General features: G+C 46.6%; 1 protein-coding gene across 1 annotated transcript in view; it reads left to right on the top strand.

The window, feature by feature from the left end:
- The window catches only part of WNK4 (WNK lysine deficient protein kinase 4), a 443,184-nt gene that overhangs the window by 93,342 nt on the left and 331,242 nt on the right, over nucleotides 1-18,600 (top strand). The window lies entirely within an intron of this gene.

Below are 18,600 nucleotides of genomic sequence, written 5' to 3'. Positions count from 1 at the left end.
GGGGTGTGAGTTTGCTGTGCGACGAGCCCTCATTTACCGCAGCAGGTAAAACGCTTTTTTTTTTTTTAAGGAAATGGCTATGCGGCAGTAAACCACTTGCTAAGCAGCCCTTTTCCTATTTGGGAGGCGATAAGGGCTCCCGTGCTAACCCAGTGCTAACCGGGCAGCACACAGCACTGCCTGATTACCGCCTGGTAAGACCCCGGAGCTACCCCCACCCCCCCAAAAAAAAAAGATTCCAATGTGCCGGAAATGTTGCATGGTGGGGGCAGGCACCACGCCGAGCTCCTGCAGTAGCCCAGCGATAGTGCTGGATCACCATGCGGCAAGCCCATGATATGCTTGCCGCATTTTTTAAAAGGGCCTCAAAGGGACTTCCGGTGACGTCATGACCGCGAGGGGTTGAAGAAAGAGATCTCTCCGGCTCCACTTCTCCCTCCGTGAGATAAAACTAATTTTCGCTACAGCCTGAAGCGTTGGAGGGACCGGTAAAGAATATTTTAAATCCACTGGCGGCGAGATGGCAGCTAAAAGCATGCATAAAGACAAGCTCCGGAGTAGAGGAGCAGAGGACAAGATGGCGCCGCCCGCAAGCCCGCCGGGCCCGACAGTGTCATCGGCTTGGATCGCCGAAATTACTACGGAAATGTCCTCAGTGCTAGAAGACATGTTGGAGCGCCGACTATCCCCTATAAATACTAACCTGGAAAAGGTAAAAGAACAACTCACAGATCTCTCTCGAGACTGTGTAGGGTTTCAAACGCGGGTGAGTGAAATCGAGGACAGAGTAACGGAGGTGGAGACAATACAAGATATAACTCAAAAAAAGCTGCAGGCGATGGAGGAAAAGATTGAGGACCTGGAAAACAGGTCCAGGAGAAACAATATCCGAGTGGTGGGCCTGCCAGAAACGGTACCTGAACGGGGCTTGGAGGTTTTTTTGGCCCGCTGGTTTACAAATGAACTACAAATCCCAGAAGCCTCGGGGCCAATACAAATAGAACGAGCCCATCGCATAGGGATGAAAATGACTGGTACTAATAAGCCAAGAGTGGTAATCCTAAGATTCTTGAACTATGCGCAGAAGCAAGAGGTGATGCAGCTGCGTAGAACGAGAAAATCATTGATGTACGACGGAATCTCAGTGCGGTGCTTCCAAGATTATTCAGCAGGAGTAGCAGCAAGAAGGCGCCAGTTTTCGGAGGTTTGCTCAACACTTTTCCAAAAGAAAATAAGATTTGCACTGCAATACCCTGCCAAACTGCGGGTTACGCACAATGGTACCACTAAGACCTATGAGACGGCAGGGGCGGCTAAAGAATTTCTACAACAGCTGGGAACAGCACCTTCGGACGCAAGTTGAACATCATAGAAGAAGCGACCATTTTGTGCGCATTGAGAAATGTTATAATGAGAGGTCAGAGGAGACCTGAATTGGTCAGTCTACTTTAATGCAACAAAATCCCAGCCAACTACAAAGATGGACTACTTGAAAGTAGAAGGACGGCGAGCCAAGACGTCTGCAGTTGGAAAGTTAGCATTTTATGGTTTGTGAGTTGGACTTTTCTTTTGAGTTTCTTTTCTATTGAGTAAGACACCTTCTGGAGGACATGGTCAATGGGTGAAGCGGTTCGAACCCCTGGCAAAAGGGGTGAGACCCTGTAAGTGTCTGATCAAATTGACATGGGGAAAAAATATGTTTACTGTAACACTGTTTAATGCGGAGGGGGGAGGGAGAGACGTAAGGAAGTCGGGGTCCCAATTGGTGGACCTGAGAATACGGGGTACAGGATTTGGGGGGTGGGGGAGGGACGGGAGGTGGGGGTGGGGGGAGGGAGGAGGGATGCAAGCAGGGTACATGTATTAAATAGAATATATGTAAAGAAAATTAATGGAGGCCATCGGGGGGTTTTGTCTCCCCGAACTTTCAATGAAAGGAGGTTTGGAAGTAGGAGGCAAGCTCTGAAGGGAATGTGGGCAGAATATTGCAGTGATGTTGATAAGGTGGAGGTACAAAGTAGGGGGGGGGGACAGAGGCTGGGATGTCCCCCTCGTTTACAACAGAAGACATCCGTGGATTTAGTCACACACTTTAGAGTCCAAGAATAGTAAGAATAATAACGTGGAATGTAGGCGGAGTAAATTCGCCGATAAAACGCTCTAAGATTTTACAGCAATTAAATAGGCAGAAAGCAGACATAGCACTCTTACAGGAGACGCACCTGAACCAGATTGAGCATGCCAAACTCAGCACCTGGTGGGTGGGGGATTGTATAGCAGCAAATGCACAAGGCAAAAAGGGAGGAGTAGCGATATTAATCAGGAAGGGCATAGCCTCTGCAATCAACCCACTTCTGATTGATGCCGAAGGCCGCTATGTTATCTTGGAAGTGGTAGTTGGGCGACAGAAACTGCTAATCTGTAATGTTTATGCTCCGAACAGATATGACTGGAAGTTTTTTCAAACCTTGATTAACTTTCTGCTCAAGCAACCGCACACAGCTATGGTAATGAGGGGCGATTTTAATGCAGCTTGGGACCCCTCTTTGGACAGATCAGCTCCGGAGACGGCCTCCTCAGGTTATAATAATAGAGGCCTCTTGCAATTGAGCCAGATGTTGGACCTGGTTGATGTGTGGCGGGTGTTACACCCAGGTGAGAAAGACTACACGCATCTTTCACGGGCCCACTCAACTCAGTCACGAATCGACTATATTCTGACATCGCGTCAGATGTTTGGGGAAGTGACAATGGCGGAAATAGGACCATACATGGTATCAGACCACGCCTGGGTTAAGATAGAATGGATACCAAGTGGTACGACACAACAGATGCATAAATGGCAATTCCCCCTGGAGTTTAGCTCAGACCCAGTGCTTAAGGGTCGATTACAAGCTAGCTGGGCGGAGTACAGCACTCATAACCAAGATCATGTAGACGATCCGATTTTGTTTTGGGAAGCGGCTAAGGCGGTTCTTAGAGGCGAAATTATAAGTCACACGTATTTTGTGAGGAAGGCACGAGACAGGAAGATTTTGCGTTTAAGCAACCAACTTTGTAAGACGCGGAAGAGATATGGGGAGACACATGCGATAGGGGATAAACAGCAAGTACTAGAGCTTCAAACCGCCTTGAATGAACTTTTGCAGGAGAGGGCACACAAGTCACAGCTCTACTATCGATATATGCTTTATAAACATGGTAACAAAACAGGCAAATTGATGTCAAAACTAATTACCCCCCGGGGAGGGACTAGGAATATCCTGGCACTAAGGCAAAGGGGGGGAGGCCTACACACATCAGATAGGGCAATCTGTGAAACCTTTCGGACCTTTTACCAAGGGCTGTATGCTCCCCCAGAAGAAGGAGGCCTATCAAATCAGTTGTACTTGGAAAATTTAGCCTTACCAAAGCTCACGCCACAAGAGTTAGATAGCCTTAATCAATTAATTACTGAGGACGAAGTTAGTATGGTCATAGCCCGCAGCCCGCGATTGAAAGCCCCGGGACCTGATGGCTTAAGAGGAGAATTTTATAAATTGATGGAAGGAGGAGTTATACCCACCATTACTAGATTTTTGAACCAATTGATAGAGGGACAGAGGATACCCCCTGACTTGAATAGGGCTCAAATAATAGTCTTGCTAAAGCCGGGGAGAGACCCGCTGGAGCCGACCTCGTATCGGCCTATCTCTCTATTGAATTATGATACCAAGTTGTTGGCAAAAATCTTGGCTAATAGGCTGGCGAGGTTCCTCCCTCGGCTGATTCATGAAAGTCAGGTGGGTTTTGTGGGAGGAAGGGCCGTGAGTAAAAACCTGAGGGCAATATTGACATCATTAGAGCACAGCTCACAGACAAAGGTAGCATCGCTGTTGGTCAGCTTTGATGCGGAAAAGGCCTTTGATAAGGTTCACTGGAAGTTTCTTTTTGATACGTTGGAACATTATGGCTTTTCAGGAAGATTTGTCGAGGCAATTCATGCTCTATATGCTAGCCCTAGTGCCACATTGAGGGTAAACGGGATGGAGTCGGAAAGTTTCTTTATTAGGAGAGGCACGAGACAGGGATGCCCCTTGTCTCCTCTTCTTTTTGTTTTAGTTTTAGATCCCCTTATCAGAGATATCATGGCAAACCCATTAATCCGGGGAGTTGGCGTGGGGACCCACATGTTTAAGATCGCAGCCTTTGCAGACGATATTTTGGTACATCTTACAAACCCAAGGGAATCCTTAGACACGTTATTGGAAACATTCCGTGAATATGGAGACTACTCAGGTTTCCGGATCAACTTGGACAAGTCTGAAGCTCTGGCCTCGCCAGAGGTAAATCAGAGGGACTGGGAGCCTGAATTTCCATTGAGGTGGGCTAGAGAGTCCTTTAAATACTTAGGTATTCGACTTACAATGAATACTTCAAACTTATATCAGCTAAATGTTAAGATCTTGCTAGAGCATACTAAGGCTAAATTAGATTCCTGGATGAGCCTTCCGTTGTCATTAATGGGGCGGATACATTTAGTTCAAATGGTGCTGTTTCCGCGCTGGTTATATGTTCTACAAACCTTGCCTATGCGCTTGTCGAGGACCGATTTGAAACGCTTGATGCGTCTTTTTGGTCGGTTTTGCTGGACAGGTAAGAAGCCTAAAGTTCGCCAGAACATGTTAATAGGGAGCTGGAGGCAGGGGGGAATGGGTATCCCAGACGTGTTCCTATATAATCAGGCGTGTTTGTTGCGTCACCTGGGAGATGTGATTAATGCTACGCAATATTATACACCTACAGACTTAGAGGAAGCCTTTTTTGCTCCATATGATATATTAGCACTGCTTCATTTACCCCGTAGCCAACTCCCTGCTAAATTTAAAAAAAGCATAATTCTACAGCCTCTTCGGGAGACATGGCAATGGTGGATGCGGCAGATGTGGGGTCAACCGTATATTACGGATCAAATCCCAATTGTAGGTAATCCAGCTTTTGAGGCGGGGATAGACAACCCGACCTTTGGTAGATGGCAAGGGCTGGGTATCACAAGATTGGAACATCTGCTATTGGAAAATGGGGAAATGATGCCATTTGATGCTCTTCAGGATAAAGTGGGAACAGCTTGGGGTAACAGGTTTGCCTATGCACAGGTCCGCCATTATATGAAATCCCTGAATCAAGCACATTTGAAGGGGCGGATGGGGGAACTACTCCGGGTCTTCTTTGAGGAGTTGCAAATAGAGAAGCAGTCGGTATCGACATTGTAAGGGGCCCTGGCTAAGCGCAGGCCCCAGACGCAGTATGCTGACCTTAAACGGAAATGGGAACAAGATCTCGGGACCTCACTAGTAACATGGGATGTGTCAGCTACCTTGAAGGGCATCCGGGCGTTGGTAACAGACGAGAGACTGAGGGAATGCGGCTACAGAGTGGTTCTTCGGGGATATATGTCTAAAGCACAGCTGGCTCATATGTTGGGGCCGGATAACTCGGGGTGCTCTAAGTGCGGAGGGGGTCCCAACTCATTTTATCATGCACTATGGTAATGCCCCAAGGTGCGCATGTTCTGGCAGAGGGTAAGAGGGTTTTTGATTCGATTGGGGAACAGAATTCAAGGAACGGAGAGGCAGTTTCTGTTAGATCAACCAAGAGCGTTTGCTCCACTGAGTGCCCCCGCTATAATGTTCTGCAGGAAACTGAGTTTGGTAGCTCGGAAATGCATTATGCAATACTGGATTTCATCGGAGGGGCCAGCATACTGGCACTGGCGCAATCAGGTGCATCTCCTGGCCTCTTGGGAGGCTAGGGACTCAAAACAATCACCTAAACGCAGAGTGCGCTTTCTTCAAATTTGGACGCCATATCTGCAAATTCTTAGCCCGAGGGGGCGTAGTTTGCTTATTAATGCTTGATAAATTGAGGGGAACAGTGGGGGAGTGCAGGTAGCCTGGAATGATAGATTTCGTTCAGAGCTGTATTCTGCTTGCAAGGGAAGAGGGGAGTAGGGGGGAAGGGGGTAGGCTATAAGTAGGCTTAGGGAGGCGGGTGTAGGATACAGAGGATATTGAGTACTAGCGAGATTAAGATTCTGCACAAATTATTGTTGCCAGCAGCTTCACATGGGTCTTGGTGCCTTGACTTATGAGACCATTCAATATGCTGGAGAGTGGACGATGTGGAGTAGGGGGACATTTTTAGACATGCGGAGGCAAGAAAATGGGCACTTGAATCCGCTCACTTTATGTCACATCAATACGCCATGAACAGGCAAGCAATATGGGGGGGGGGGGGGGGGGGGGGGATGGGTTGGGTGGGGGGATGGAGGGGTTGAGGGGGATGAATATTGCTAAAAGATTGGCATTGCTCCAGAGTTTTGATGTTTGGATTTTTTTGGTGTTAAATGATAAGCAATATGTCATCTAACGAGCTATTGTAAAGTTTGTGATCTTAGCGATAAAAAGTCATTTGACATTTAATGTTCACATTTGCCAAGATAATAATTGTAAAGAGGGGAGAGGGGGAGGGGGGAGTAAAAAAAGGGAGAAAAGTGTTTGGCGATGTCGACTATGTTGTTGGAATATTGTTTTGTATATTGATTTATGCTGTATGAATATTCCAAGTTAACCTGTAACGTGATTGTCGTCAATAAAACAGTTTAAACATAAAAGGGCCTCAAAGTTAGGTCAGCCTTTTTGCTGTCCTAACTTTTTGTGGTTACTTAGCCGGTTAGTGAATTGAAAATTGCCGCTGACTGGCTAAGTAGACGCTCTGCTCATGCTCCACCGGCCAACCTGTAGCCCCAACAGCCAGTTAGCAGCAATTTCAGCAACATTAACTGGTTAGGTGCCTCTGAATATCAGATGCCGAGTTCCTCAGCGCGGTTAAACCCTTTTTGAATATCAGGCAGACTGTAGTGAAGGTATCACATAAGTGAACATTCAGTGCCGGCTTCTATCTGGATATCGGGGTATAATGGGCAGAGTTGTAATTATCCAGATCACGGTGATATTTAGCCCAAGTGCCTAGAAAACCATCTTGGGGCTGCTGAGAGACACAGCTGGGCCCAAGGCAGAATCGGACCGACATGCGCCGCGCCCACCCCTTACCTTTCTATCTCTGTCTCCAAGGAGGGGCCCGGCGCCGGCAACCCTCTTCCTGCCTGCCTCTCCCATGATTTGTCTTCTGGAAAGGACAGACCCGGAAGCAGGCAGGCAGGAAAAGTCTTGCCAGTGCCGGGCTTGGCCCCCCCCCCTTGGAGACCAGGCCTGGAGAATTTTGCCCCCTCCCTGCCCCCCCCTTTCTCAGCAGCCCTCAACCATCTGGATCATTTAGATTAGCATTTCTGCTGTCCTGAGTTATCTGAATGGTCAGTGCTATTTTTTTATTTTCTAGGAAAAAAAGTGCCAGGACTCATGCTGAGACAACCTTGGGGAGGGGGGTGGGGGGCAGGTAATGATGTATGTAGCCATGTAACCCAGAATAGCTCTACCTTGGAAGGTGGCTGCTTCTCAGTCTGAGGGTCACAGGTTTGAGGCTGGCCGTTACACCAAATGGAAAATAAAAAAAAAGCAAGCTGGGAGACTTTGAGTGAGAAATATAATGAGGTTACAGACCAGTGGCGTAGCCAAGGGTGGGCCTGGGGGGGGCTGAGGCCCACCCAAAATTTCATCTCCCTTAGTGTGGCTGGCGGGGATCTCCAAGCTCTGCCAGCTGAAGACCTTCTTAAATGAGCTTTCTCCCTGAGCCGCTGCTGCCAGCTGCAGTCCCCTCTACCATGCAGATGCTCAGTTTTCACACATGCGAGAAATTGAGCATAAGCACAGGCCAGCGTCTGGCAGCAGTTCAGGGAATGTGTCGGCGGCCGCCCAAGAAGTAAGCTTGTTTGGCAGGAAAGAGGTCTTCAGCTTGCGGGGCTTGGTGATCCCCGTCAGCAAAGGTATTTCATTTACATATGAGGGGGGCATCGGGAGGGGAGGTGGAAGTTAAATTTGGGTTTTGCTTTAGTTTGGGGGAGGCGACAGACATGAAATTATTGGCCTACCTACTTTGATCTCAGGCCCGCCCTAAATCGGCTGTCTGGTTGTGCTACTGTTACAGACAGTGGTGTAACCTCTCAGGTCCCCTCCAAACCTCTATTACACCCATTAAATTATTGTTGGGGATGCCAGAGCCCCACTAGCCAAAGAAAGTCATTGCCAAACTGTTTCCCCTTCTGGGGTGCCTCCAGCCACCAATGCTGGGACTGCCTGAACATGCTTTCACACAAGTACATAAGTATTGCCATACAGGGAGAGACCAAAAGTCCATCAAGCCCAACATCCTGTTTCCAACAGTGGCCAATCCAGGTCACAAATACCTGGCAACATCCCAAAAAGTGCAAAACATTTTATACTTCTTATCCCAGAAATAGTAGATTTTCTCCAAATCCATTTAATAATAGTCTATGGACTTTGATCCAACCCTTTTTAAAACTCCACTAAGCTAACTGCCTTTACCACATTCTCTGGTAACAAATTCCAGAGTTTAATTACATGTTGAGTGAAGAAAAATTTCTCTGATTCGTTTTAAATTTACTACATTGTAGCTTCATCGCATGCCCCCTAGTCCTAGTATTTTTGGAAAGCGTAAACAGATGCTTCACATCTACCCGTCCCACTCCACTCATTATTTTATAGACCTCTGTCATATCTCCTCTCAGCCGCCTTTTCTCCAAGCTGAAGAGCCCTAGCTGCTTTAGCCTTTCCTCATAGAGAAGTCGTCCCATCCCCTTTATCATTTTCGTCGCCCTTTTCTGCACCTTTTCTAATTCCACTATATCTTTCTTGAGATAAGGTGACCAGAATTTGAGGTGCGGTCGCACCATGGAGCGATACAAAGGCATTATAACATCCTCATTTTTGTTTTCCATTCCTTTCCTAATAAATACCTAACATTCTATTTGATTTCTTAGCCACAGCAGCACATCAACGATGACACCAAGATCCCTTTCTTGATCTGTGACTCCTAACGTGGAACCTTGCATGACGTAGCTATAATTCGGGTTCCTCTTTCCCACATGCATCACTTTGCACTTGCTCACATTAAACGTCATCTGCCATTTAGACGCCCAGTCTCCCAGTCTTGTAAGGTCCTCTTGTAATTTTTCACAATCCTTCCGCGGTTTAATGACTTAAAATTTGCTGATGACACAAAGTTATTCAATTACCTCACTAGTTACTCCCATCTCTAGGTCATTTGTAAATATGTTAAAAAGCAGCGGTCCCAGCATAGACCCTTGGGGAACCCCACTAACTATCCTTCTCCATTGAGAATACTGACCATTTAACCCTACTCTCTGTTTTCTATTCTTTAAGAAGATTTTAATCCACAATAGGACATTACCTCCTATCCCATGACTCTCCAATTTCCTCTGGAGTCTTTCATGAGGTACTTTGTCAAACGCCTTCTGAAAATCTAGATACATAATATCAACCGGCTCCCCTTTATCCACATGTTTGTTCACCCTTTCAAAGAAATGTAGTAGATTGGTGAGGCAAGATTTCCCTTTACTAAATCCATGTTGACTTTGTCTCATTAATCCATGCTTTTGAATATGCTCTGTAATTTTGTTCAGAGCATGCTTGGGGAGTCCCAGAGTTGATGGCTGGAGGCACCCTGCTGACTTTCAGGTTAGTGCAAGGAGGAGGCAAATAGTGAATTTCTTTGGCTATCAGGGCTCAGCATCTCTGCCAGCAAAGATATTTTTAATGCAGCGGAGAGGGAATATGTTGCCCCTTCAGTCCAACCTCTGGGCCTCTCCTCCCAAATCAGAGGGCTGGCTATGCCCCTGGATAGAGAGGACATTTTTGGAAGGCAGGGGAAAAAAGGTACTGACTGGGGGGGGGGGGGGGGGGGAAAGAGCCCTGTGGATGGTTATAAATATCACTAGTATCTGGGTAACTTCTGGCTCTGCTCCAGTTCTGTCTGGATAATGCTGCTGAAATCTGCGCATGGCCCCGGTCAGCAGACTTATCTGAGTAGCAGCACCTGCTACCTGGGTAATATGGGACAGATATAACCGCAGATCCCTGTCTGAATGGAAATAGGGTGTGGAGGGCGGAGAGGAGGGGGAGTAGACTTGGATTCATCTACTGCTGGTCCAAGGGTGGCCAATGTTGGCACGAAGACTTGAACGTTTTGCTGGCTGAGCTGGAATTTCAGACCAGCCTGTAGGCTGTGGCAGAGGGCAGGGGCTACAGGAGCCCACCTAGGAATCCCAACGATTAGGCAGATTTCTATATTATTCCATGGAATAAACCGTTCTGTGTCTTAACCAGGTTACTTAAGAATGGATAAACTGGCTGATAACTTAAGTGCTAGCGAGTCATGCTCAGCTTCGTTCATTTGGCCTGCCTCTGTTTTGAAGGTGGGAGGCCAGAGCAGTTTTTATTGTCAGCAAATGAAGGTGTGCGTAATCCGCCATACTTTAGCCATACTTTTAGCAAATCCTGTTTATCTCATTCCTGAACAGGTCAGTAAGCTTGATAAACCTTGGCATTAAGCACTGCAAATCATCCGTGAAGTCCCAGGATTACTTTAAGATAAATATGTGCTGCAGAGAGAAACTGCCGGAAGCTTGCAGTTTCTGTACATACAGCCAGCGTTGCAGGCATCCAGAGTATATAGGGCATATTAGACTCTCCCTAGCAAGGCGAACCTGGCCTATACGCAGAGCCGGCTCAAGGGACTGTGGAGCCCTGAGCCAACTTTTGCATCGACCCCCCCACCCTCCAAACCTGGTAGCTCCCCCTATGTTTCAAGTCCCCTCCCCCAACACACACACACACTGTTGGTGATGGTGTCAAAATCCTGATCCAGCATCTCTCCTTCCATGCCTGCAGGGTGATGAGAAGAGAGAAGGAGAGATGCTGGACAAAGGTTGTGGCACCCTTTATCACCAGCGCTTTGACCCAGTGACTCACCTGGTCCTGCTCATAGGCAGATAAATATGCAGCTGAAACCGCCTGCTGATATTTGATGAAGGTGGCTCACTTTGAGTTTGCTGGTGAAAGGAAGGTAGGCCTCTTAAAATGGCTTCCCTGAAAATTAGATTTTTTTTTTCTTTCTTTCCTAGAGGCCCTTGGAAGTCAAGGGTTGCCCTGTGGAGTATATCTATTTTGATCTTTCACCTCATCTCTGTTCAGCCAATAGGAGCTCACGTTCCACAATGAAAGAGGGAAGGTGTGGTCACAAGCTTGAACAACGTGGGTAGCCATGTTGAAAATAATTGGGAACTCTGATTCCATTCTTCAGAGGCATTTTCTATTTATTCTGAGAAACCATGGTGTTGAAATAATCAGCCCAAGTATTTATCCAGAATGTTAGAAAATCAGCCAGTGCCTCGTGTATTTGGCCAAGCGAAGTTTTTAGGGGGACAGTAAGTACTATAACCAGAGAAGAGAAGTTTGATGGTAACTAGAGAATGACACGGGGGACTAAGTTTGTCCCCGTCCCCGTGGGTTCTTTATCTGTCCCCACCCCATCCCCGCAAGCCCTGTCTCTGTCCCTGCCCCTCCCCCAAGGGCTCTGTCCTCATCTGCAGAAGCCTGTTATGATTTTTTAATCTGTGGATGAATAAGAATTCATCAACAATCTCAGGATTCAGTCTAGCTCTCCTGTCTTCCATAGTCCTTCCTGCAATAGACGATGTCTTCTTAGAAGATGTGCTGGTAGCAGGATGTACAGGATCCCTCCATGCACATTTTGCTAGTTGTGGCCAGCATGTTTGCATCATTCAGACATAAATACCGAAGAGGCATACCCTTCTGATAATGCTTAACTCAACAGTACAACAAATAAAAACTTATAATTAACACATTATAACCCCTCTTCTGTATGATTCCCTACTACTACTACTACTAATAGCATTTATATAGCGCTACTGTGTTGGTAACATATTTATTTCACTGACTATAACATTACTCTGGATTTGTTTCATCACCAGAGGTAGATACTGCCTCACGGTACTATGTAAGCCACAATGAGCCTGCAAATAGGTGGGAAAATGTGGGGTACAAATGTAACAAATAAATAAATAACAGTCCAGTTCATTAACAGGCTTCCGTTGGCACCTCATGTGTAAGTATTGGAGAAGTAAATCAAATCTAATCCATGGTGTCATCTTACCAAGCAGCATGGAAGCCATTGTAGAAGGACTGCCCAGGCACAAGTGAAGTGTGCTTCACAGAAAAATGTCTGCTTTGAGTGAAACACAATAGACCAGCAGTGAAGTCTGCGTAGTAGGCATGCTGTGTCCTTTTCAAGGTCACCACTGTTAGTCCTGGGGTGGCTAGAAGCACAAGAACAGAATGAAGTCACCTCTGCTGCTCCTTGCCCGGCGTCGTCACCGCAATAGCATTTCTCTAGCAGTAACTTTCCAAAACTTGTTTTTCCTTGGGCTCCAGAGAGATAGGAGCAGCCAGTGTGGGAGCCCCTTCTGATCTTGTGGTTTTGTCTTATCAGTATAATTGTTGCTTAACAGTAGATGAATCAGCTCTTGGTTCCTTTCTGAATGGCCAGCGGGTAGGTAGGGTGCACTATCAGTAAGGCAGAACACAAGGAGAGTGATTGTAAAACCCCAGAAACAAGATTAACTTTGTGAACTGAAGCCAACTTTGTGCATTTAATTCAGGAAGCTTTTTCTGTCTTGGCTGAGTCTGCAGGGTTCAGCTTGAGCAAGGACTTAAACCGTCCTCTAAGCAGATAAATCTGTGAAACTTTTCGCCATTGTCTTGGTAGGCCTTTCACTGTATGTTTGAAAATGATCACATGACCACAGTGGTGTAGCCGGACAGCCAATTTCCGGCAGACCTCAGCCCAAAGTGAGTGGGTGTGAATTTTCTCCCCACCTAGGGTCCAACATCTCTTCAACCTACCCAGGAAGTGACATCGCTCCTTCCCTCCCCTCCCCCACTGGCGATCCAGTCTCTCTCCCCATCTCTTAAATCCCCCTCCCCCTTGTATCTTTTAAAACTTCTCTTCTCTTGCGCTGGCAGTGAGCAGTGATTCACACACGCTGCTTGTGCCAGCTCCAGAGCTTTCCCTATGACATAACTTTCTGTTTCCGCATAGGTGGGACTGTGTTAGAAGGGAAGGCTCTAGGGCCAGCATGAGCAGCATACCTGAATCCTGCTGGCTGCTGGCAACCTCCAAAAGTGAAGTCGGGGGAAGGGGGATGAGAGATGGGCAGAAATGCTGATTGCTGGTGGGGGAGGGATAGGTCAGAGAAAGACCCTGAGAGTCTTCAGCTGGTGGGGCTTGGGGATCCCCCACCAGCCACTGCAGGGGTGCACTGCTGCTAGGTGGGCCTGAGCCCCCACCTGTGGCTATGCCACTGTATGACCAGTGATGGGCTGAAGGATGGCTTACCTGGGGTCTTCCCCAGTGGAAGTGTCTTATCAGACTGAATGTTCCTCTTTCAGTACCAAGTAGGTCATCAGTAATCCTAAATTTGATTTGGAGATTCCTGCCATTGCCCAGGGCATGCTTATTGCTCTAACACTGGCAGACCAGTAATGTCAGCACATCATGTTCCTTGGTGAAGGTGAGGGAGACAGCTGATGGCATGATGAGTTTTGCTGCTAGCACTTAAGGATACTTTCAGCAGTATCTGGGAACTTTAATGGGTTTTTTTGTTTGGTTTTCTCTGAAATTTAATTATTCCAAATGTTATTGAATAAATTCACCCCCCCCCCCCCCTATGACTGTTCCCCAAATGTGCAGATTATAAATCTTGCAACCAAATAAATAAAAACTTAAAATATTCAAGGGAAGCTTAGTAGAGGTCTACCGAAGAGCACAAGAAATTCCATACTTGGTCAGATCAGTGGACCTTCAAGCCCAGTATCCTGTTTCCAAAAGTGACCAGTTCAGGACACAAATACCTGGCAGAGTCCCAAAAAGTAGCAAGGTTCCATACTACCAATCCCAGGGATAAGCAGTGGTTTTCCCCAGGTCTATCTTAATAATTCTTTATGGACTTTTCCTCCAGGAATACGTCCAAACCTTTTTTTTAAACCATTTACATTAACTGTTTTTACCACTTGCTCCAGCAGTGAGTTCAGAACTTAATTAAAGTGAAAAAAATATTTTATCTTATTTCCAAATCTGTTTTTATTCAATAATAAGACAATTGAACACAACAATAACACATTTTTGAAAGGTTTACAACAACAACAAATATTTGAAAGGTATTAATCCGCAAACGAACCTTTTCCGGAGATGGGAAGGTGGTAGAACGAGAGGACATGAAATGAGATTGAAGGGGGGCAGACTCAAGAAAAATGTCAGGAAGTATTTTTTCACGGAGAGAGTAGTGGATGCTTGGAATGCCCTCCCGAGGGAGGTGGTGGAAATGAAAACGGTAACGGAATTCAAACATGCGTGGGATAAGCATAAAGGAATCCTGTACCGAAGGAATGGATCCTCAGGAGCTTAGTCAAGATCGGGAGGCGGGGCTGGTGGTTGGGAGGCGTGGATAGGGGTGGGCAGACATACGGTCTGTGCCAGAGCCGGTGGTGGGAAGCGGGACTGGTGGTTGGGAGGCGGGGATAGTGCTGGACAGACTTGTACGGTCTGTGCCAGAGCCGGTGGTTGGGAGGCAGGGCTGGTGGTTGGGAGGTGAGGATAGTGCTGGGCAGACTTATACGGTCTATGCCCTGAAGAGCACAGGTACAAATCAAAGTAGGGTATACACAAAAAGCAGCAAATATGAGTTATCTTGTTGGGCAGACTGGATGGACCGTGCAGGTCTTTTTCTGCCGTCATCTACTATGTTACTATGTAATAAAACAGCCTTATACTTTTAACCAAGAACAGAGATCAAGTTCAGTAATTCAAGTACAAAAAAAAAACACAGTCCCCCCCCCCCCCCCCAACAATCCCTCCCAGTCCGTGTATTCGACCGAAAGGAACTTCAGCTTAACCATAGGTCAGAGGCTTGGACTCTTACAGCCTCCAACCTAACAGCCACTACTGTGTAGATTAGACCCCCCCCCCCCCCCCCCACCTTGGTTATGCTCAAATCAGACCTGTCCTCTCACTTCCTGGAAGCTGTTCAAGACGTAACTGTGAGCTCTGTGGGAAATCGAGTTCAAATAAAGCTCCCAAAGTGACATAAAGAGTCTTTGGCTTTTAAGATAACGTGTCCCATAAGATTTCCATACCAGTAATTAATGAAGTTTATTTCGCCAGTACCACTCGGTGATTCATTACTAAGCCAGTGATTAAATATACATTTCTTTGCCAAGAATGTATGCCTTGCTCAAGCACAATTTTTCTCCCTGCCCCGGGACCCTAATGAAGTTGAATTGTTAAGAATTATCCCCTCAAATGAGAACTGAAGGGGATGACCAAATAAAGATTGAATATAGTGGATTAAGGACAACCAAAACGCTTTAATTTTCTTATATGGCCACAGCCCATGAAGTAAAGAGTTAGTACTGGAGTGACATTTTGAACCCGGGGGGGGGGGGGGGGGGGCTACACAGCTGGCATAAATTGACACTCCTGCAGCTCTGCACTATTAGGCCGATGATCAGAAACACGGGCACTAGAGGCCAATAGCACCATACTAGCACCTGCGTTTGCTCCTGCATGATGATCAGATCTGGCGAGCTCGTGTAATAACGAGCTCGCCGGCTCTGAACACTAATTGCGTGTAAATGTATGCAAACAAGGGTCTCTCACATTCCTCCCTCATGATCAGCAGGCAACGCACCAAACATGGGCGCTGCTTCCGCTGCAAACCCTTTGCTAGCTCGGAGCTGGTGTTAGGGTTTGCCAGCGAGGGAGGAATGGGTGAGACCCACTGAAGAGGTTTGACAGGTCTGGGATTTTCTTCCGGACCTTGCAAACATAAGCCCGCCCCCTCCCCCTGTCCCCAAACACAAGGCCTGGAGATCTGATGGACCTCCAGGCCTGGAGATCTGATGGACCTCCAGGCCCCCCACCCCAAAACACAAAAACCCTGGTGGTCAGTGGGACTGCTAGCTTCCCCCCCCTCATCCCACCCACATCAAGCAAAAATGTCCTGGTTGTCCAGTGGGACTGCTATCTGTCTGTCTATAGTAACATAGTAGATGATGGCAGAAAAAGACCTGCATGTCTATCTAGCTAGCTCTCCCTGCCTCCCTCCCCCCGGTGGCCTACCTCTCTGTAGTAGTTGGAGGTGGGAGGGACTAGCACTCCCTTCCTCTTCTTCGGGTGCCTTCCTAAAATAGCGGAATCCCATCCTGCCTGGTGCATCCTGGGATATGCTGGGCGGGCTTAACTTCCGAAGAGGAGGGAGGGAATGCTAGCCCTTCCCACCTCCAACTGCTACTATGGAGAGGTAGGCCACCAGGGAGAGGGAGGGCTGGCTAGCTAGATAATAGTCTCACTGGACCACCAGGGTTTTGTGTTTTGGGGGGGGAGCAGGCTTAGGTTTGATCCCGGACCTGTCAAACCTCTTCTGCTGTTTGACAGGTCCAGGCTTTTGACAGCCTGTACCTGTCAAACAACTTCTGCAGAAGGATTGTGCCTTGGGCACATGCCCAGGCACAATTCTCCCGCAGAAGTACCCCTATGATCAGAGCTAATAGCGCACATAAATTTTTATTTATTTGTAGCATTTGTATCCCACATTTTCCCACCAATTTGCAGGCTCAATGTGGCTTACATTTGCCGTAATGGCGGTTGCCATTTCCAGGTTACAGAATACAAGTGGTGTTGTGTTAGGTGCATACATACATGGTAACATAGATGGAACATAGCATACATGGAACAGTTCATGGTATATATATATACCTATGCCTACATACATGGTAAAGAAGAATACATTATGGTATTGCATGAAGGTTCCTGAGTGACAACTGGATTATAACATTCATTAGGTCGTCGATTATGGAGAGACCATGTTCGAAGTAAGGATTGAGGTGATAGTGCTTGTTCACTAGTAGTAAAGAGGTTGAACAGTCAAGTGATATGATTTCAGTTGTGTCTAGGTCGTGTAAAGTCTTATTATTTAGTATTTAAGATGGCTGTTTATTGTATGCCTTCTTGAACAGATCTGTTTTCAATAGCCTTCGGAAGATAGTTAGGTCTTGCGTTGTTTTTATGGTCTTCGGTAGTGCGTTCCATAGCTGGGTACAAATGTATGAGAAACTGGTCGCGTATGTGGATTTATATTTTAGCCCTTTGCAGTTAGGGTAGTGGAGATTGAGGAATGTGCGTACTGATCTTTTTGCGTTCCTAGTAGGTAAGTCTATAAGGTCAGACATGTATGTCGGGGCTTCCCCGTGAACGATTTTGTGGACCAGGGTGCAAACTTTGAACGCAATTTGTTCTTTTAGTGGGAGCCAGTGTAGTTTTTCTCTTAGGGGTTTGGCGCTTTCGTATTTCGCTTTCCCAAATATGAGTCTGGCTGCTGTGTTTTGAGCGGTTTGAAGCTTCTTAATGATTTGTTCTTTGTATCCGGCATAAATGGCATTGCAGTAGTCTAGATGGCTTAGCACCATTGATTGTACTAGGCTGCGGAATACTTCCCTTGGGAAGAAAGGTCTGATCCTTTTAAGTTTCCACATTGAGTAGAACATTTTCTTTGCTGTGTTTTTCGCATGATCTTCGAGTGTGAGATTTCAGTCAATTGTGACTCCCAGAATTTTCAAGCTGTCTGAGGCCGGTAGGGTGTAGTCTGGGGTATTTATGGTATTGGGTTTGTTTGTATTGTAGTGTGAGGACAGGATGAGACATTGTGTTTTTTCTGCATTTAGTTTTAGTTGGAATGCGTCCGCCCATGAGTTCATTAATTGGAGGCTGTGTGTGATTTCCTTTGTGATTTCAGTTATATCTTGTTTGAACGGGATGTATATTGTGACTTCGTCTGCATAGATGTATGGGTTGAATCCTTGGTTGGAGAGCGATTTGGCTAACGGTGTCATCATTAAGTTAAAAAGAGTTGGTGAGAGCGGTGATCCTTGAGGGACTCCGCATTCAGGTTTCCATGGAGTTGACGTTTTTGAAATTGATATCACTTGATAGGTTCTTGCTGTAAGGAAGCCTTTGAACCATCAGTACGTTTCCTCCAATCCCAAAGTAGTCCAGGATGTTCGAGAGTATTTGGTGGTTGACCATGTCGAACGCGCTGGACATGTCAAATTGTAGGAGAAGCACATTGTTTCCAGTTGCAATTAGTTGTTTAAATTTGGTTATGAGAGTGGTTAGAACTGTTTCAGTGCTGTGGTTGGATCGAAATCCTGACTGTGATTCATGTAGTATAGTGAACTTGTTTAAGTAGTTGGTAAATTTGCATGCTATTAGCTTTGATTAGGGGTGCTATAGTCCCGCATTGTTCCGACACAATACCAAATTGTCCAGGACTAAAGCTAAGACGCTTTGAGCTACACCTGTTTTTATAACGAATAAGGCACAAAAAGGTGCCCTAAATGACCTGATAACCACTGGAGGGAATCAGGGGTGACCCCCCCCCCCAGTACCCCCTACCACCCCACAAAACATGAATTAAAAATATGACTTACCAGCCTCTATGACAACCTCAGATGTTAGTCAGGCCTATTAGAGCAGCATACAGGTCCCTGG

The sequence above is a fragment of the Microcaecilia unicolor genome, chromosome 12 (assembly GCF_901765095.1).
Source record: "Microcaecilia unicolor chromosome 12, aMicUni1.1, whole genome shotgun sequence".
Taxonomy (NCBI): Eukaryota; Metazoa; Chordata; class Amphibia; order Gymnophiona; family Siphonopidae; genus Microcaecilia; species Microcaecilia unicolor.
This window is presented reverse-complemented; position numbering and strand designations above follow the sequence as displayed.